At 56.1% G+C, this 21,111-nt stretch overlaps 1 protein-coding gene across 5 annotated transcripts in view; it reads right to left on the reverse strand.

Annotated features, from left to right (window-relative positions):
• Nucleotides 1–21,111, reverse strand: part of ADGRG1 (adhesion G protein-coupled receptor G1) — a 56,418-nt gene that overhangs the window by 31,680 nt on the left and 3,627 nt on the right. The window contains exon 2 of one of the 5 annotated variants that reach the window (XM_086689336.1): nt 15,545–15,794. The gene's annotated coding sequence lies outside the window, so the exon portion shown is untranslated. Of the gene's footprint in view, nt 1–155; nt 620–7,530; nt 7,673–15,544; nt 15,795–21,111 lie in introns of those variants that run through there. The other 4 variants (XM_086689329.1, XM_086689335.1, XM_086689328.1 and 1 more) reach the window with 4 other exon arrangements.

Here is a 21,111-nt window from a genome sequence, read left to right on the forward strand (position 1 = left end):
TTCCCTTCTCAGACACCTCCCCGTCCGTCTACCCCCAACACTGGAGACCCCGCACAGCAGCGTTCATCCGGGCTGGCTGCCCCCAAGAGGCCTCCCCCTACCCTCTGCCGCACACCTCCCTCCTCCCTCCTGCTGTCACACCCTTGATCTGGTACCTGGTGCCGGAGGAAGGTCCTGTGTGGGACCAGGCAGCTGGAACGCCTTTCAGAGGCTTAGTCCCCCAGCCAGGGTCAGGCTGCCCCCAGTGGGCAGGCTGGTGAGTGTGGGAGGCACCCAGCTCCTCTCTTGCAGCAGAGCAAGGCGGGCAGGCAGCTGCGGAGGCAGGCGAGGCGGTGAGGCTGCGACTGTTTGTGGGGGGACGGCCCCCTCCTGCCCCAGTCGGGCTCCTCCCTCTTCCCTAGCTTGGCTGGGATGACGGGACCATACGTGAGTCACGGATTTCTCAGAGGGGGCAGGGCTGAGAGAGCTCAGGCGGTGACCCTGGGGGATGCCCATGACTCAGCGCTGGGCAAGGGGGCACCTCAGCCTCACCACCCACCGATCCTGGCAGACAGGTGCCAGGCTTCGCGGACAGACAGCCCCGCCTGGGGATAACTCTGCCTCCCTGCCCTCCATCTGTCGCTTCCCCAGGGCTCTTCTCCCCAAAGTTCCCGCAGAGAGGCTAGGGTTGCCATGGTGACAGGCCACTCAGATGCTGCCCACCGCACTCCCCCCCCCCCCCGGCCCCGCCTCAGGCCCAGGCGACAACTGCCCCTTCCTGAAGGAGAGTCCAGCCTCCTTAGCAGCAGACAGGAGCCGGCGCTGACCGGCAGAGCGGAAGGCACTGGGGGAGGGGGGGTGTCAAGTGGCTTGGCATGTGGCCACCCAGGCCACGCACAACTGACCACCTGACCTTGAGACTTCCTTGAGCCTCAGTCCTCACAGCAAAGGGACTCATCTTGATGCTTCCCGGGTTCCAACATTCTAAGACTCCCGTTCTAGATTCTGAGACCCCAGGGGCTTCCGGAAAGGTCCCTGTTAGTACATCAGCTGGGCCAAAGGGGAAACTGAGGCCCGGGTGAAGAATCACTCCTGCTGGCTCCAAAAGCTCAAGGGGAGAAACTGGGATTGGGGCTGATGCCTACATTCCCTTCTGGCCACTGGCCTCTGTCAGCAGCTCCCTCCCACGGCTAAGGTTAATAGCCACCCTAGGAGTCAGGAAGCTTCGGATGGCTCATGGCCCGCCCTGCGCCCTGTGGAGCAGGGACTCCCTGTCGTCTCTCATCCCCACACGACTCCCAAGTCAAAGGTGCTGTAAGAATTTCACAACATAATGAGGGTAAGTGGTGACAGCAATAATAACAGTAATAATAATGATTACATTTACTGACCACTTACTACATTCCAGAATCTTGCCTCACACCACACCATCACCATAGCACCACAGGACAGTGGCGAGGAGGAAAACACATTGCTCAGGCCAGTGCCTGGCACTTGATGAGCCCTCAGTAAATATTTGCCGTGAATGTGGTGACGACAAAGGGAGAGCACAAGGCTGAGAAATGCAGCTCAGAGAAGGGAATTAACTTGCCCAAGGCCACAGAGCTGGGAAGTGGCAGAGTGGGGATGCAGGCCCAGGAGGTCTGGCTGCACATGGCTCTCCCGACCACTCATGAATCCAGCCTCCCCAGACCTCTGGCGTGGGGCCTGGGCACAGCAGGTGCTCAGGGCACCGTAGGCCCCTTCTCTTGTGCGGGGATCTGCATTCGAAAAGAGAGACCTGAAAAAGTCACGTGATATAGCACGAATGGAAGTTTTTTAGGCAGTCCAGGAGGCCGGGGATCTGCTGCGGGGGAAATGCAGCCCTCACTTGCCTGCATAGATCCTGCTGCAGGGAGAAGAAAGGCAATAAAGCTCATGGTGGGGTGCAGGGAGGCCCTGAGGTCAGAGCTTCCAGTGAGCAGCGCTTTGCTCTCCAAGTGATCAGCCCCCTGGCGGCCTGTGGCGGATGCCCAGGGCAGGCGGGCACTGTAGGCGCTTGCTCATTGCTGGGCCTGGAGGGGCAGTTCACACTTGGCGGGACGAGGTGGGGGGGAGGGGGGAGGGGGCAGGAAACAACAGAGAAGAAAAGTGGGTTATCCAGGAAAGGATGTGGGGTCCCTGACATGCAGTGTTCCTGAGCAAGTTACCACCTCTAAGCCTCAGGGTCTCCAAGGTCTGTCCTTCAGGGTCAGGCCACTGGTAGCTGGGGCAGCCTCAGCTGTTCCCCGGGGGCCACGCTGGCAGGGAAGCGGGCCCTCCCGAGACACACACACACACACACACACACACACACACACACACACCACAGAGGGTGCTGACCAGCGGGACATGGGTGGAGTGTTGGGGGCGCCACTCTCTCCGCATGAGGCAGGGGCACCCTAAGCTGGACATCTGAGCGAGGGACTCAGAAGCCAGGAGCCAGCTGCCACTCTGGCCACATAGGAAAGGCCTATGTGGTGGGCCGGCCAGGGTAGCAGAGAGCTTGCCAAAGCTCTGTCTGCCCTGTCACCACCGGGCTTCTCAGAGACCTACTACGTGCTGGGCACTGTGCCAGCCTCCAGAGCAGGGATGGGCAGCAGGCCCACCCAGCCCCGAGTCTGGCTCACATCAGGGTGATGTTGGGAGTTCGTTACTGGTATCGCAGAGCTCCCAGCCTCAAAAATGAGCAACCAAGTAAATTATTATTAGTTACAATAGTACCTATTATTAGTACTAATAACAGGACTGCTAATAGGTACTGTGTCCATAAGACTCACTGTGTAAGATGCTCTGTTCTATGTGGATCATTCTCATTTCATCCCCCCCAATACCTGTGGGCTGGGTGCCACTGGTATTTTAGAGATGCAGAGTAATTCCGCGAGGAAAAGCCTGGTTTGGACTCTAAGGATTTACACCGGCAGTGTGGACAGAGGGCAGGTCTGGTGGGGCGTGGAGAACATGGAGGCAGAGGGAGGTGTTGGGGGGACACTTTGATCCAAGAAACCAGAAGCAGGGCTAGGACCCTTACCCCACACACATGAAGACAGAGGGAGAGAAGAGATGTTAGGAACTGCCTTGAAGATTGGGCGGGTGCTGGATGGGGTACAGAGCTGGCAGGCAGGGAAGAGGCTGCCCTTGGATACGGCAGAATGGGGGTGCCCCCGTGACATGTGGGGGAGCCTTCCAACAGGCCCCTGGAAACACATCGCTGGGGCTCAGGGACTCAGGGCTGGGATCCCCTAAGCTCAGAGAAGGTCACGTGCATTACTGACTGGTGACAGAGGCCAGAGGAGGGGGAGGGAGTGCCAGAAGGTGAAGGTGCAAAAGGGTCTTCATTTTGAGGGATGGAGGAGAGGCTGGAAGCCCGGGCTCTGGGCTCAGGCCAACTAGCTTCTCCTCCCGGCTCCGCCAGCTGGGTGACTCAGGCACCGTCTCTCCAGCCATCCACCTTCTCCCCTATAGAGTGGAGACAATGCTGATAATAATTAACAAGGCCACATGCATAAAGCAACACAGCCCAGGCACGAATGAGCACCCCCGATGTGTTTGCAAGGGCTTGACTGTCCAGAGCAGGCTGAACATGAAACAGACACAGGGCTGCGACCACGCGCGGCCCCCAGGACAGGGATAAGCCGACTGAGCTCCACGGAGCCCACTGTGACAGAGCCGGGAGGAGAGGCTCTACCTTTCTCCGTCTCTCAGCCCCCAGCCAGGGCCATGTGAGTGAGCCTTAAAGACGGTGAAGAGCTGTGCCCACCTGTGGGAAGGGTCACGGGCAACCATCACCTGCATGGCATGGGTTTTTATTGGACAAGAGCACTTGCAGCCCAGGCTTCTCCCTTTGCAAGCTGAGTGGCCTCATCAAGCTTTGAGCGCCACGCCTGACCGTAGTAGGTGCTTGATAAATAATGGCCAATGTCGTTGCGGTTATCATAAGGTCAACACAAATGCCAAAGGCCTGGCCCTCCACAGTTTGTGAAGTCCGCTCACGTCCAGCATCTCGTCTACAAAACAGTGGTGATTGTTCCCATTTAACAGAGATGGAAACTGAGGCTCAAAAAGAGAACCTTCCCGAAGCCTCACAGAACATCAGCAGCAGAGCCAAGACTTGAACCTGGGGTCCTGGGATCCAGACCATGTGCTTTGTGGCCAGTACTCCCAGACACCTCCCTGTTCATTCCCGTGGGAAAGCCTCCTGGCCACAGGCGCGGGGGCAGCTGTAGCCCCATGATAACACCATCTCCCGTCACACCCGCCCCAGGGCCCGGCAGGGATGGCATTGCCCATGTGACTCAGCCGCCCTCACAAAGGGAGCTGTGTGCCCTGTGCCTTAGGCCTGCCTCCCCCAAGCGTGCTCATCCCCTGGCTGGAGGAGGAACAGGGAGTCCGACATATCCAAGACTTGGGGAGAGCAAGGGGCACTGTAGGCCATTAAAATGTGACAAATCTAATAGAGATTCAAGCCCAGGCTTGGGATGTAAGTGGTCGGTGCCAGCTTCCAGAAGGAAGGCAAGGCCAGGCACACAGAAGGGTAGAGACCGCCCAGGTTCCACGCCTGTTTTTCTGAGACCTTATTTGGAGCTCCAAGAACAGACTCAACCCAGCTGGCTCCCTTGGGGGTGGAGCTGAGGCACCTGCCCACATTTACCTGCATCAGATTTCAAAAGCTCTGGAGCTTGTGCTCAGGGAAAAGACACTCCCCGATTGCCAGCAGGGCTCCTGAGTCTACACCTGTCCCCAGCACTGCTCTTTTTCCACCCCTTCCCCCAGAAGCCTTGAGACGCAGAACCCACGCACCCCTACTGAGCACGGTGTGCCAGACAAGTGACTTGCATTTTCCTCCCACAACTCTAACAAGGAGGCCTTGCCCCATGTGCTAAGGAGGAGACTGAGGCTCAGAGGGGAAAGGGAGCCAGCCCAAGGTCACACAGGATTTGAGCCAGGATCTAACTTCAAGGCCTGAAACTCCTCCAGTCCCTCCTTCCTGGTTCCAGTAGCATCTTGACCTCATGCGATCAAGAAGTGGCCTTGGGCCCAGCACAGACAGGCAGGCAGGCAGACAGCCCCCCACCCCAACGGTCACCCTGTTCCTGTCCTGCCGGGAGGGGACCGCTACAGAAGGCAAATGCTTACAGAGTGCAGGCTCGCTGGGCATCCAGGGACCACCCCTGCTGACCTCGCCAGGAGGCAGGCACACCTAGGTGCCCAGCGGCCTGAGACAGAAGGTAGACAGAGCTGCCACCCCCTCTTCCCAGGCATGACGGAATGTCTGACCTCAGCCCAGCCTCCAGTCGCAGTTGGCAAGAGGGTTGGATCCAGTCAGAACAGGCCTGGAAGGTCATTCTGGCCACACTCCCGCCTCTCAGCCTTCAGAAGCCCCTGAGCCCAGGGCAAGGATGGGCCCACCGAAGATGGACCCCAAGCTCTCTCCCCACCCCACTTCCATGCCCGGCCATCCCAGACCACGCTTGCCATGGGAAACAGGTGCAGGGACAGGCACGTAGAGGCCTGGATTCCTCAAGGGAGGCCCTAGCCATCTGTAAACATCAGCCCCCACCCCTTTGTAGCTCCGGAGATTGGAGCTAGGTGGGCTGGGTGGCGCCTTCCCACTTGGCCTCTGGAGCCAGCAGTACAGCCCCTCCTCAGAGTGACCACTGGGAGGGACCGCTCTTCCCCTTGGAACCCCGGGTGCCCTGCTCAGGCCTGGGGGAGACCCAGCGACTGGGAGGCTCCAAACTGCCCCTCGCTCCACCTAGACCCTCCCAGCACGGTCCCAGAGTCCTTCAAATAGCACAGCACGAAACCCAACGCCAAATTGTTCCCCTCTGAGCTTTCTGTGCCTCAGTGTCCCCAGGTGTAAAATGGGGACACCAGGCCTTCTCACAGCAATAACAGGTGTTGTCACTACCCCAGGCTCTCTTTTAAAGGCAACTTCCCTCAATGGGGTGAGGGGTAGTACCCGGAAGAGACTTCTAACTCCTCCTCCTCCCTGTTCAGACGGGAGGGCTGGGACAGGCCACCAGCTGATGTCTCCACAGCTGCGCCCCTTCTGTCAGCAACCCCCTGGGCCCTGGCCTGTGAGGTTTGGGTGGCAGCTGCTTGGACACCCAAGACTTAAGCCAGAGGCCTCTGGTCCAGCAGTGAGGCGTTGTAGCTCCCGGGCCAAGGGAGGCAACTGCGGCCCGGAGAGGTGTGGCGAGTACCCATCAGGTGGCACAGCAGTGTACAAAGAGGCAACATTTGCTTTGTCTTGACGATGACTACGTGCCATCTCACTTGACTGCCATAGGGTCCCCAGGGCCCGGGATCTCGCCTTTGCACGGGGCTGTGCAACGGTGCTGGCTGCAGGAGGCCCACCTGGAGAGTCCACAGGAGGGGGCCGCAGTTTCCTCACCCGGGAATCCGGCTTGCACGGCTTCTCTTTCAGTAAAACAAGGAGCCGGGGTTGGACATGTTTTGTGGACAGCCCACAGAGCGCCCCGCAGTGCCTCCCGAGAGCACCGCCTTCTGCACATGCCTCCTTCCCAGCAGCCAGGCAGCTGCCAGGGTCCCCCCTAAGTGCGGGGGCGCAGCTGGCTCAGGAGGCATAATGGAGCACAAATGACAGCCACTCACTAGTGAGGGCTGGCTAATTAACAGAGGGATCGTGGGGGGCCCGTTTTGCCGCCCACACACCACAAGGGAGCCGAGTGGGTAGGAGCAGAGCTGGCCAGGAGCCAGGCTCCTCCCATCTGCAGCCACCCGCTTCTTGTCTGGCTGATGTGTGGGGCTGGGAGACCGGGAAGGCTGCGGGGTGGGGGCACGGGGTGGGGGGGACCTGCTCCACTCTGTTTTCAGACCGTGGCCCTTGCCCAGCCCCCTTGCCCAGCCCCCCTTTGGGTGCAGAAACCACCCAGAGAAGGAAAGCCTGGCCCTAGAGCCCAGGAGGCACAGCGGGGCCGGGGCCTTGCCTCCACGGCGGCTCTCCTGTCCCCGTGTATCCTCAGCCACCATATAGGGGTCTCATCGCAGAGGCCTGAGGGGTCCGGAGAGAGGCAAAGAATCCTGGGCATGGGCCCGGTCCCCTCCACTCAGCTGACCAGGGCGAGGCTGCCTTTCTCTTCCTTGTCAAAAGTCACATAACCTGGGCCAGCCTGCTCCCAAACCGGTTTCCCCTGGGATCCCAGGAGGAAACAGGCTGTGGGTGGCTGGAAGCAGGCAGAGGCCCTGGGTGCAGCCTCCTGCCTCCTCACATAAGCATTAGGGCTCCAGCCTCACCTTGGACCTCAACCTCATGTAGTCGCCCCGCCAGCTTCCCTGTGCCAAAATGACCACCACGCCTGCCCGGCAAAGGTTGACCTCAGGACAGCCAGGGCCTCCGAGTCAACCCAGGACCCTGCGCAGACCAAGGGCCAGGCCTCCCACATGTCCTCAGGGCATTGAACTAGACCTGAGAGCCTGCCGAGGTCAAGCAGGCCAGGCTGGGAGTCAAACTCTGCTGAATTTTCCTGTCCCGTCCTCCACCATAAACAGCCAACAGCAGCTTCTTACCTCTGAGTCTGGGCACGCCAGGCGCCAATGGCCGGACTCTGCCTCCTCCCCTTCCACCTTCTCCTAGGGCTCACGGGCACCCAGCGGGAGCCTGTCTGGGCAAGCTGTCCCAGGTAAGGCCCCGCCTGCCTGTCTTGCCATTTCCGGTTGGCTGCCACCTCCCTCTGTCATTCCTGGATTTCCCGGCAGGCGCTGACCTGGCCCCACTGGGTGCTGAGCGCCCTCGCCCCTGGCCTCAGCCTTCCGTGGGTTTTCGGCACTTCTACTGAACGCGTGGGCTGCTGGCCCACCCATGGCCCCCGGACGAGCTTGGGGGAGTCACCTCTGGGGGATACTGCCCCATCATATGTAATTACCACCTCTGTGAGTTCCCTCCTGCCTCCTTCCTGAGCTCAGGCTCCACCTGAAGCCTGGGCCCAGGCTCACCTGCCTATAATAAAAACAAGTCAGCAGACCGAAGCTGGCTGGAGGCTGGAGGTGAGGGGGTGCGGTGGGAGGATGGGGAATGGGGTACACAGTCTCTACTCTCAGAACATCCAGCCTCCTGCAGGACACAAAGCAGGAACTGAGTCAGACAAAAGGTGGGGGCAGGGATGGGAGCTTCTTCCTAAGGAGTGGGGGGCAGCTGCTCCAGGTACCCACGGGGGTACAGAGGCAAGTGGTCCAGGCAGGCTCTGCCCCACCTAAGAGGCTCCCATGGGGGCCCTGGGAACACCCCTCCCAGCCTCCTCCTGGACCACTCGCCCCTAGGCCTGCCTGGCCAGCCCCAGCCCCAGCCCCACCCTTTGGCCGAACCTCAGACCTCCAGTCTTTTCAAGGTTCTTACAGCCAGGACCCCGTGGCCGGGCTCTAACACTTGTCCAGACCTGGCTCCACCCCAGGAACCCCTTTCCCCAGGTGACTTCTGATTCCAGCCCCCACCTCCGGTATCCTTAGTATCGAGACCTGAGCCATCACCTCTTCCAGGAAGCCACCAAGGCATCAACTCACTCAACAAAGCCTGTATGCTGTGCCGCTGTGGACTGCCCTGTGCCCTGGGAAACTTCCCTCGCCTCTCCCCTCCTCTCTATCTGTGTGCCCTGCCAGGTCACCAAACCCGAGCCCCGGCACAGGCCCAGATGCAGAGAAATTCTGAGTGACTGGTGGATGACAGAGGAAGTGTGGGAAGACGGAATGGCTGATGAGCAGGTGGGAAAGCGGACAGGTGGATGGACTCAGCCATGCATTTAGCGAGTGCTTATTGAGGACCTGTTGCATGCTGGGCACTGTTCTGGGCTCTGGGGATACATCAGTGAACAAAATGCAAAAATCTCTGCCCTCTTAGAGCTGGAGGGGGAGATAAAGAATTAATTAATAAGCAAATAAATGTGAAATATATCCAGTGGTAAGAACTATGGAGCAAAGTAAAGCAAGTGGAGGGGAAAGAGATGGAAGAGAAGGCTTGGTTTCACCTCTCTCTGAGCACGGGCTGAACATGGCAAGGGAGGCCGACTGCACAATGTCTGGAGTGAGAGCATTCCAGGTGGCAGGGACAGCACATGCAAAGGTCTGGTGGTGGGTGGGCACTTGGTGTACCTAAGGAACAAGGAGGAGGTGGGCAGAGCTGAATGAAAGAAGCAAGGTAGACATGAGAGGAGGGAGGTGAAAGAAAGCCGGATAGACAGATGGACAGAAAGGGAATGGGGTGGAGCCAGGTCTGGACAAGTGTTAGAGAACTCCAATCCCAAGGGTTAGGCCCTATTGGCCACAGCTCAGACCCCCTGGAGTTCCTCAGATCACCCCCTCACCTCTCTTCCCTGGGCAAATTTCCAGCTGCTATACCGCCTCTGCTCTGCCCATGGGCACACATGCATGCCTGCTTTGCTCAGCAGGAAGCTGCGGGCCCCCGCCACCCCCATGGGCTGAGCACAGATGAGGGGACACTAGAGAGACAAACAGGCCTGCAGGAAGACGGCCTGACTCTCAAAGCCCCAGGATTTCCCCAGGGCCCTGAATGCTGTACCCACAGCCCAGAGATGCCACCCACCCTGATAAGGACACCAGGGGAGTCCCAGTGACTCCTTGTATACCCGTTGGTGACTCCCCTACTCCCGACACCCAAGCTCCACACCCGCACCCTACTCTGCCCTCAGGCCCCCTGACAACGATGCAATTGCCAAGCCTGACCAAGACAGATGGGGCTGGGACTGGAGCCTTGGGTTCCACCCTCATTCGCTGGCGCACTGGGTAGTTGCTTCACCTCTCTGTGCCTTAGGTCATCTATTAAATGAGAACACATGCCTTTGCCCTGCTTGCCTTCTGGAGGAAAAGGGATGGGGTCAGCAACGTGCCCTGCCAGAGGACGTATCTGAGGAGTATGTGTGGGGCTGGGGCTTGGTCTCAAGGACTGCCCCACCCCCATCCAGGACTCCTCCTCACTCCACCCTATGAGATAGGACCCACTTTTTACTGCAGGTTTTACAAGTAAAGGTGAGGGGTAGGGGCTGGGAAGTGTTAAGTAACACATGTGAGGTCATACCCAGGAGGTCCGATCCAGGACTGGGACCCTTCATCTGTCCCTGGGTCAGCCCAGCCTCCCTTTGCTCCCCCGCCCCAGCCCTGCTCAGTGGGGAGCCTCAGGCAGCACAGACTCCTTCTTTATCTGGGCATGTGGGAAGTGTGGAGGGGCATGAAGGGCTCCCCAGCTCTGACATCTCATGCTCTAGGAGGACCACAGGCTTAGCCTCCACACTCCCTGTGAGAGCTAATGCTGCCCACAAAATCAGGAAGTGAGCTCTCCATCTCTGGGGGGAACCAACGAGGTGCTCAGCTGGGGCGTCACAGAGAAGACACCCGCCACATCCCTGGGGAAGACTACATGGTCTCTAAACTCACTTTCCACTCACAGGTTAATTCACATGGGCCATTTTTACTACTTCGTGTGTTTGCTCACTCAACTGATAACGACCAGGTGCCAGCACCTTATGTTTTGGGACACACAAGGCCCACAGGGCAGGCAACATACCGGCGACTGGGTGAGGGGCTCTGAGTGGGCTGCCCGGGTGCTGGGGCCAGCTTCACTTGCCAGTCACGTTACCTCCCGTAGCCTTGCTTTGCTTGTCTGCAAAATGGGATGACAGACAGAGTATCTGTCCACGAAGTTGTTGAGAGGAGTAAATGGGAAAATGTTAAAGTGCTTCCAACGGCGGCTGGCACGCAGATTTAAATTCCAGACTTTTTTTTTTTCTTTTGAGAGAGAGCCGGGGAGGAACAGAGAGAGTGAGAGAGAATCCCAAGCAGGCTCTGCACTGTCAGTGCAGAAACCCCACACAGGGCTCGAGTTCAGGGACCGTGAGATCATGACCTGAGCCGAGATCAAGAGGCTGACACTTAACCAACTGAGACACCCAGGTGCCCCTAAGCTCCGGACCTTTTTAAAGCCCCTTCTGGTCCTCGCTGTGGCCCCTCTGTTGAGTGGAGTTGGCCTCTGCTCCTCCCATTAGAACGAGAGCAACACTTACCTCCATGTTGGCCACATCCGAAAGAAGGTGATCTCCAGAGCCGGATGTGAGGGTACAGGCCCACAGCTCTTTAGCCCCGCCAGCCTCACTGTGCTCGGTGGGCTCCCGCTCTTGAGAAGGGAAGTGGAGAGACAGCCAAGGGCGTTCTCCTGCTGCCCTCTGATGAGTTCGTTCTCCACCGCCTGCATCATTTTAGTCACTCCCACCTTCTAGGTGCCTCTACCTGATCGCCCATCTGCACCCCGTTCTGGAGATCAGCTCTGGGGCTGCTACCCACCGGCCGTATGCGGCAGAGCAGGTCAGGGCCCTCCTCTGAGCCTCGGTGTTCCCCATCTGTGAAATGGGAAGAATAAAAGGACCCATCCTGCAGTGTTTTCAAATGAATGACATGAGGAGCCAGGGCAGAAACCATCTGAAATGTACTATGCCAGCCAAGACTCATTTCACTGTCCCAGCAACTCAGGGGAGTGTCCGCCCCCACTTCACAGGTGAGGGGACTGAGAGCAACCCAAAGAGTCAGCGCAATGGCCTCAGGCCACATCCTTGGCTTCCGTGACATGTGGGAGCCATCCTCGTGCAGGTCTGCCCCGTGTCAAACTGAGTCGGTTCTACCAGGGTTGGTAGTGGGGCAAATGAGTCACCTCCTCCTGGGGCATTTTCAGACAGGCCTCCCCATGTCTCCTCAGAGTCAGCCTTCATTGTGTACAAACCAAACACAGGAAATGGGTACAAAGGAAATGTCAAGGCCGTGGGGGCAGGGAGGCTGCGGGCTGAGAACAGGGCAGCTCGTGCTGGGTCTATCTCTGTGAGAAGCATCAAGAGCATCTCATCCAGCCCCAGGGTAGGACTGACTTGCCCATGGGTCTCTCCCTGAGACCTGGTGTCCCTCCTCTCTCCAGACCTCCCACCCCCATCTCTGCCTAGAGAAATTTCACTTACCTCCTTGTATGGCCCATTTCAAATGTCCTCTCTTCCAGGAAGCCCACTTGGAGTTATCCCATCCTTTCCTACAGGAAGTCAGCCTCTGAGTCTCTGAACCTTGGAAGTCTTGCACTTTACCTGCAAGAACACTAACACCCAACTCTCTTGAGCGCCTCCGTGCATGCCAGGCTCTTTCCTAAAACTGAACGGATTCACTCATTGAATCCCCATCGCCATCTTATGAAGGAGGTACTGTTATTACAGAACAGAGACTGAGGCCCAAAGGGCTTTAGTAACGCATTGTAGAGCACATCACTAATGAGTGCCAGAGCCAGGGTTTGAACCCACATCTCTGTTGGAGTGTGACGTATCTGTGTCATCCAGCCCCTCAGTAAATGTATTTGATTCATTCACTCGGCAAACTTTTTCCAAGGTCTCATTAAGTGCCAGGCCTCATGCTGGTTTTGTGGACAGGAGATGGATACCACCTCTGCCTTCATAGAGCTTATATTACAGTGTGATGGAATGAGGGATAAAAAAAAATCAATGAAGTCATTAATTAAGCAAGTAATTCAAGATGTCTGAAGACACATAATGACATATAATGCAAGGACAACAAAGAAACCAAACCAAAAACCAAAAGGACAAAGCTGGCATGCAACAGGGAACCTGCTTTAGCCAGGTAATCATGGAAGTCTTCTTGGAGGGGGTGACATTTGTAACAAGGTCCTGATGGATAAAGAGCAGCCAGCCTTGGAAAGGTTGGGGCCTGGGGCACAGAGTGGGCCTGGGGCATAAGGAACAGCATATGCAAAGGCATGGAGAGGGGAATGAGCTCAGAGAGTTGGGGAAAGAGGCAGCTGCTAAGTGTGGCTGCAGCAGGGGGGCAGGAGAGATGGGGCCAAAGAGCAGGACCGTGAAGACAAGGATGGAGGTGCAATCTTCGTCCCCAAGAAGGGGGACGCCATGGGCGGGTTTAAACAGGAGTAAAGGGGGGCGCCTGGGTGGCGCAGTCGGTTAAGCGTCCGACTTCAGCCAGGTCATGATCTCGCGGTCTGTGAGTTCGAGCCCCGCGTCAGGCTCTGGGCTGATGGCTCGGAGCCTGGAGCCTGTTTCCGATTCTGTGTCTCCCTCTCTCTCTGCCCCTCCCCCGTTCATGCTCTGTCTCTCTCTGTCCCAAAAATAAATAAAAAAACGTTGAAAAAAAAAAATTTAAACAGGAGTAAAGGGATCAATACACATTTCAAGGGAGAGTAGCTGAAGGACTAGACTCTGCCCTGATTAGATCAAGGCTCTTGGTCAAGGCTGGGTCAAGACGGGACCCGGTGCTTCCGGGTCAGCCTGCATCCCAGGCCAGCCCTGCTCAAGAGTTCAGCTGCTAACATTACCACAGGAAGCTAAGAGAGAGAGGTACCAGGCAATAAGCAGGAACCCCGCAGAAGTACCCTAGGGCAGTGGCCTCCCATGCCCTCCATGCGGGAGACACTGACCCTAGTCCAACCACAGAGCTAGAAGGCAAGCAGCCATCCATCCATCAAGCAGTCTGTCTGTCCATCTACCCATAAGCCCTCTGCAGCCTTGGGCCCGGAGCTGGTCTTCCAGCCCCCACCGGTGCTGAGCTGCTAAAATGTAACAACTGGCTCTCTGAGTATTGTTTGCACGCCAACACTGACGTTTTCCTTTACACCACCAAGACAAAAGTGAAATGACAAAGACATGTCAGAACCCCACTTGTCCATCAAGGTCATGAGTGGTGTTTTTTGCAGAACTGGACAATAGTCTTCAAATACTGGAATCCTTGCGGATTCTGATCATGGCTTTTGACACACTGCTGAAGGGGAGAACCATTTTCAGTCTTTTGTGCTATTCATGATGTAGTGACCACAGACACGACATTGGAACGAACGTGCCTGATTTACATTTCCTCCGCCCCCCGCCTTAACTCTAGCTAGACAGCCAACAAAAGGGCAACTCAGGGCCTGATCTGTAGCGTTTGCTGGTTTCTGTGGTGTAAGTATTCCATGTGGCCAGTGTCAGGATACAAGCATTGACCGTGGACTTGGGGCCACAGCTCAGCATCCTACGGTATTTCTGCCATACCAGAACCATAGGCGTCAGTAACCTCAGAAACACGATCAGTGTGCTGGGGCCGCTGTGACACAGCAGCACAGACTGGGCGACTTAAACAACAGAGATGTAACATCTCAGAGTTCTGGAGGCTAGAAGTCCAAGATCAAGGTCCCCGTAGGATTGGTTCCTCCTGCAGGCTGTGAGGGGGAACCTGTGGCATGCTCTCCCCTCACCTCTAGTGGTTCACTGGCCACTTTTGGCGTTTTCGGCTTTGAAGAAGCATCCCCCTGATCTCTGCCTTCACCTTCAGGAAGCATTCTCCCGATGTGTCTATATCCAAATGTCCCCTTTTATAAGACGCCGGTCATACGGAACTAGGGCCCACCCTACACACCTCATAATAACTCGATCACCACTGTAAAGACCCCATCTCCAGGTAAGGTCACATCCTGAGGCACTGAGAGGTAGGACTCTGCCATATGAATTGCAAGGAGGGACACAACTCAACCCTTAACAACGGATGTAGCAAAATGTGGCATAATAATTAGAAAGTAATACACATGTACATTTAATATATATTAAAAAATATTTTTTAAATTTTTTTAATGTTTATTTTTGAGGGGGGGGGCGGGGCAGAGACAGAGAGGGAGACACAGAATCCGAAGCAGGCTCCAGGTTCTGAGCTGTCAGCACAGAGCCCGACGCGGGCTTCAAACTCATGAACTGTGAGATAATGACCTGAGCTGAAGTCAGACGCTTAATGGACTGAGCCACCCGGGGGCCCCACGTGTGATTTAATTCTTAATAGTGGCTGTGTTTGACGATCAACTCCTACGAGCCCGTACAAGCAGGCTCCAACACACCACAGGCCCTCGCCACTGCCCTCAGCCCTGTCCCAATTTCCTGGCTGACCCCCTCTGCAGACTCAGATGAGGGACCGGTCAGGAGAGTGGGGTTGACTCATGTACATCTCCACACCCGAAGCCCACCTTCTCCCACCCGGGGAGGGGTTCCTGAGGGAAGAACGCTCAGTGACGAGCCGTGGTCACGAGGCTGCCCAGCCTAACCAGCCAAGAAGGGAAAGAGTGCAGGGGTCCAACACCAGGCAATGACTCGGAAAGCACATTGTGCTCTGTGCCCCTACGGTGACCGACTGTCTCCATTTGCCCGGGGCAACACATGGGCTGTCCCTGCTTTAGCACTAAAAGCTCTGCATCCCAGGAAACCGAGGCAAACCGAGATAGTTGGCCACTCTCGCCTCAGGGTCATATGGCCGTGACCAAAATAGCTCTTACTGCTAAGTTCAGTGAAAATCAGCAGAAAACGAAGGTGATGTCTCTCCCCGTCTCAGGAGTTTTATGTCTCTGCTCTGAGGCAGGGCTGGCACCAGGGGCTACTCAGAAATGCTCCTGTATGGAGTGAACGTTGAGGTCGACGTTATGTCCAGCCTAAAGGTGGCAGGGGTGTAGGGGAAGGAGAGGGGTGGGGCGAATGCAGGACACCGGAGCAGGCTCAGATCTTACCTTTATCACATGCTAGCTGTGTGACTTGAGGAGATGACCTGACAGCTCCGTGCCTCAGTTTCCCTATCCGCAGCCCGTCCCTACTTCACTGGCCGGTCGTGCAGGTTCAGTGAGAGCAGCCACGGAAAGCGTGGTGTGTGACCCATGGCAAGTGCTTCAGCGATGCTGCCGGGAGGCGAAGCCAGCAGCTAGGATGGTGGGGGGCTCTTCCCATTTTCGAATTATTTCCATGATGGCTGTTCTAACGTAGCTTGTACAACAAAAACAGAACAGAATGAACACCTTGGTATCTATGTGCATGTGTATATAAACAGAGCCTGAAACCCAATGTTGGACTGTGGTGGAGGGGGTAGTGGGGCCTGCTCCTGGGACGCTGCGGCCGGCCCCAGAGCCGCCACTCCTGGGAGGGTTACCTTTAGGACAGCTGACAGGCACTGTGATTGGTGCGTCTCTGAACTTATCCAATCCGTGTCAGAACTAAGCCTGAGAAGACAGCTCCACTTGAGGAAATAGCAGGGACACGGTAGAAGCTTCTGACACCGAGAGGGCGTCTGTGTTTACAGGGCAGCCCAGCACGGACACGGCCACAGCTAGCACCGTGGAACTCCCCTCCAACTTGGGGCTGTCCCAGCCCCGGAGGCGGGGAAGCGGGGGAAGACTGTCTTTTTACACAGACGGGGGCAGCTGCGCCCTCTCAGTTGGCTTTTCCACTTGTCTCTGAGCTCTGTCCCGAGAATAAGTATGTCCTGTGTGTGGTGGGGTGAGGGAGGCACCTAAGGTAGAAAAGTTAAGGAGGTGCTCGCTGTCAGATGCCAATGACCCTGCAGCTCCCTCTAACTCTCCACGACTCTGTCAGGCAGACTGTTCTTATCCCATTGCATAGTTAAAACAACAAAATAAAGGGCTCAGAGAGCACAGGTTACTTGCCCTGAAGAGTGACAGAACCAACATTTGAACCCAGGCCTGCCATGTTCTAGCAGCTACTTGTTTAAACACTGAGCCATCCTCCCCGCCGAGCACAGGGGCACTTGGCTAAGCCTCAGCAGACCGACGTGGCAAAAAGCACCCTGAAGCTGAGTTTGCAGGCTGGGAGCTAGGGTCCCAACCCCGGCCAGGCTCACTGGGTGACTCTGATCTGTTCGGCCGGCCTCAGCTTCCCGGTCTGCAGAAGCTGATGGCTGCGCTGGGCGAAGAGTTACAAACGTAGTGCCCTCAGGGGCCAGCCAAGCCAAGCAGTGAGAGCAGGTAAGAAGTGGGGCGGGGAGAATATGGGCCCATGTTCTCAAATGACGCTCGACTGGAACAAACCATCACTTGAAGGGCTTTGGGCACCGTAGAGCCTGACTCTTCAGTTTTTCAAGAGAAGCCAGAAATCTGATTGTTTTTTCTTTTGGTGACATCTACATGGTTAAAAGTTGGGAATTCATTCAAATGGATTTAAAGCCCTTTGAGAATCAATCAAGACCCATTTAGGGACAGACACGATCCATGGGCCTCCAGCTAACAACCCCTAGATTTCAAGTCAGATGGTTTGGGTATTTGCCAAGAGCCACTGTGCCTTCTAGAGGAGGGACCCATAGCTCCTCAGAATATCATCCCCTAGTTTCCCTTGCTGCTTAGTGTGGCCACAGAACCAAGAGCACCCATCTGCCCGCCGTGGAGATCATATGACAAAGACGAACGTTTATACGGGCCAGGCGCTATGCTAGACGCTTTACTGCATTAACTCCTTAACGTTCACAACTGCCCCCCCAACATACACACTATGGCTATCCGCTTTTTCCAGGTAAGGAAACCGGGGCAGACACCCCAGTTCACACAACCAGAGGGGAACGAAGCCAGGATTCTCCCCAGGTAAACCAGTCTTGCTGTCTCTGTGGGTCCTGACACCCTAGCGGACCGTGGGCTCGGCAGTGGCAGGGATGGGGTTTGAGACAGGGGCACGTGCCCTCTGGCACCCAGCGCGGAGCCCGGTCTGGTCGAGGAGCCCCCTCCTGACTGAGGGGCCAGGAGAGCACAGTGGACAAGATCTCACACTCTGCAGCCCCAAAGACCAGCACTTACTCATGGGTAAGCCTCCTGTGCCTCAGGGTCCTCGCCTCTCAAGCAGGCACACCAGGGGCACGTGCCTCACAGGAACGAAGGGTGTGCAAAGTGCGGAGCCCAGGGCCCAGCGGGGTCTGAGGCTGGGAAGGGCCAGGATGTTCCGGCCCCGGCCAAACCACTGGGATCCAGGGAGAGTTGGGAGGTTAAGGGACCCGGGCAGGTGCCTCAGCCCACCTGTGCCCGGGCAGGCTGGCACCCGGCAGGGGTCACATACTGGTGTCCCAAACTCCTGCCACACCCTCAGCCCTGCTCCCCAGCAGCCCGGGCCTGACCCCAGAATCTGCAGGGCTCCGCAAGGGCCTCGAGGAACTCCTGGTGAGGCATGCCGACCGGCAGGAGGGTAAGCCTGGAGAGGCGGAGGCCCAGCCAGCCCCTCCCCGCTGTTCGAGGGACCCCTCTGTGCCAGCCCTGCCCCACTTCCCACTCGCCATCTGCCTGGTCCCTGGGCGCCTGCGTCCCTGATGATGTGCTCACGTGATGCCCCATCTGCCGTGAATCAGAAGGCAGGGTCCACAGGGCCTCCCGAAGACGGGACTGCGGGTGCCAGGCCCGCTCGGGCTCTGGTTCAGGGGGAGGGGCGGCACTGGGCTTCGGGGCTGTGTTGCCACATTTTCCCATCTCCCCACCTGCACCCCGGACACCCCCACTGCCTCCTCCAAGCCCTGCCTCAGAGCCCTGCCCCGACTCTTCCCCCCTGCCGTGTAGAAGCCCACCTGTGCCTGCATCCCCCAAAGGGGCACTGTCCCCAGCACCCACCACCCAGCACTTACCACCCACACCCACACCCACACCCACACCCACACCCACACCCACACCCACACGCAGCTCTTGCTGAGGATGAAGCAGCCTGTGGCCCGGCTCAGCTGGAGCACGGTCCACGTGGCCCCTTCGTGGCTGTGCCTGCCCCCCTCACCCCTCCCGTCTTTGTCCTGCCCGGCCCTGCTAGGAAGGCGATCCCCGCAGCACAGAGACCCCACCACCGCTCTGCTGCCTCTTTCACCCGCTGTCCCTTCAGCTGAGCGGCCACCTCCCCCTCCGTCCCCACAGCCACAAAGCTGCCCCAGCCCTAAATTTCCTCACTGCCCCCACTCAGCCTGCTTCTCTCCAGGCTAAAGAGGCCTTTGACCTGGACTGCTACGTACTCATCCCATGGTTGCTCTGTGACCTCGGTACATCTCAGCCTTCTCTGGGCTCCTCTCCATTCTAGACCCAAGGCCTCCCACCACAGTTCCTGATTTAACTGGTTTGGGATGATGCCCAGCACTGGTCATGTTTTTTTCACAAGCCTCTCCAACCGGGTGACTCCAGAGTCCAGGAATGGGAGTGTGGTGCTTTCTTTCCAAGGGTCTTGGGTATTAGGTGCCCAACCCTTCACCAGCCTGTCACTGGTTCAGCCTTTCCTCTGGAGGTATCAGGTACACAGGGGCAGGGATCTGGGCCCCTGCACAGTGGAGAATGGAAGCCTTGGCTGGTCAAACACCAGGAGGCCGCACCTGCTGCTCGGCAAACACATCCGCTGCCGCCTCTGAGCAGAGGACACCGGGGGGGCACTCAGCCAGGGCCACCCAGCTCCAGCCTTGCCGAACCTTGGCAGAGTGAGAAGGCAGGGAGTGCACCGCTGTCCCCCATGGGGTGAGCCCACATGGGCGTCCCAGAAGCATCCAGTCCCTGGAGATACACAGGCCAGGGGTCTGGTATCCCTCCATCACCACCTTGAAGTGACCTTGGACAAGTAAGTCCTTGTTTGACTGTGAGCTTCAATAGACCTCGACTTAGCAACAGCGGGATGAACGGCTCACCCCAGGGTCCAACGCAAACAGCAGCATAACAGGAAAAGAGAGAAAAAAAGATAAGCTGATTCTTTTTTCCAGGGCTTGCAGAAGTCAATAGATAATGCCCAAGGTTAATAAATCAAGAAATAGCTGTATACGCATGTTATTTATTGCTCTGGAGGTAACGGCCACATGAACTAAAACTGTCTGAGGAGGGCGTCTGCAGGAAACTGGGCCTTTTGATAAGGTTTTCTTTTTACCAGTTCATGTTTTTTAGTGTCTGTTTATTGTAAGTATTTATTAAAAAGTGACTCAGCCTCTCCAGTGCTGTTTTGAGAGGTCATCGTTGTTAACAGAACTATTGTTGGCCTTTGAGGCCAAAATAAAATCAAATGCTCCAGTTGTGGAGTTGGGCTGCGGGGGTTCAAATTCCGGCTCTGCAACTGACCAGCTGTGCCACCTTGGACGAGTAACTTAACCACTCTGTGCCTCAGTGTCCTCATCTGTGGAATGGTCATAATAACCTCGTGCTGCTGACATGGACAGTACACAGTTTTTTGAGCTATTATTATTTTAGATACTTGTCACTCATATATGCAATTTTTTCACAAAGATATGATTACTACGTTATATATAGTTTCACAACTTGCTTTCTTTTCTCTTGCCCAGATATGATGGATGTTGTTCCAGATCAGTAGATAGAGTTCTAGTTCATTCTTTCTAATTGCTGCAGGAATTCCATTGTGCAGAATATAAAGTTTATTTTTCCATAAACCCCTTTTGAAGGAAATTTAGGCCGTTTCCAATTTTTAGTAAAATCTATTTTCCAGTAATTAACACATATTTTGGGGCACACAGGTGGCTGTTTCTGATGGATAGATTTCTAAGAGAGAGATTGCCAGGTTGAACTGCAGAGAATTTATGCAGCTCAAACTTTTCTAGGTGCTGCTAAATTGCAGTAGCTATACTTTAAGGTAGTATCTTAAGGGGCATCTGGGTGGCTCAGTTGGTTAAGCGCCCGACTTTGGCTCAGGTCACGATCTCACGGTCCGTGAGTTCAAGCCCCGATCGGGCTCTGTGCTGACAGCTCAGAGCCTGGAGCCTGCTTCTCATTCTGTGACTCCCTTTCTCTCTACCCCTCCCCCGCCTCAAAAATAAATAAACATTAAAAAATTTTTAATATTTCCCATACCGTATCAATGTTTGTTTGTTTTTGAAGTTTATTTATTTATTTTGAGAGAGACAGCATGAGAGGGGGAAGGGGCAGAGAGAGAGGGAGAATCCCAAGCAGGCTCCACGATGTCAGCACAGAGCCTGACGCAGGGCTCGAGCCCACAAACCGTGAGATCATGACCTGAGTCAAAACCAAGAGTCAGGAGCTTAACTGACTGAGCCACCCAGGCATCCCTCAATGTTTTTTAACTTTTGCTACTCTGGAGAAGGGTGACATTATTGTCTTAACGTTCCTATCTGTAATTGTGAATTTTAATCATGTAATTTCATAACTTCATCGTCCATTTTTATTTCTTCTTGTGTGATGCAAATGTTCATATCCTTTACCCATTTTTAATTGGGCTTTTTGTCACTTTCTTACTGATGTATAGGACCTTTTTACATATTAAAATCCTCATTCTTTATTACATATGAGGCAAGGCACCTGGGCAGCTCAGTCATTAAGCATCTGACTTC

Source organism: Puma concolor, chromosome E2, assembly GCF_028749965.1.
Source record: "Puma concolor isolate L17-30 chromosome E2, mPumCon1.1.hap2, whole genome shotgun sequence".
In the NCBI taxonomy this organism is placed as follows: Eukaryota; Metazoa; Chordata; class Mammalia; order Carnivora; family Felidae; genus Puma; species Puma concolor.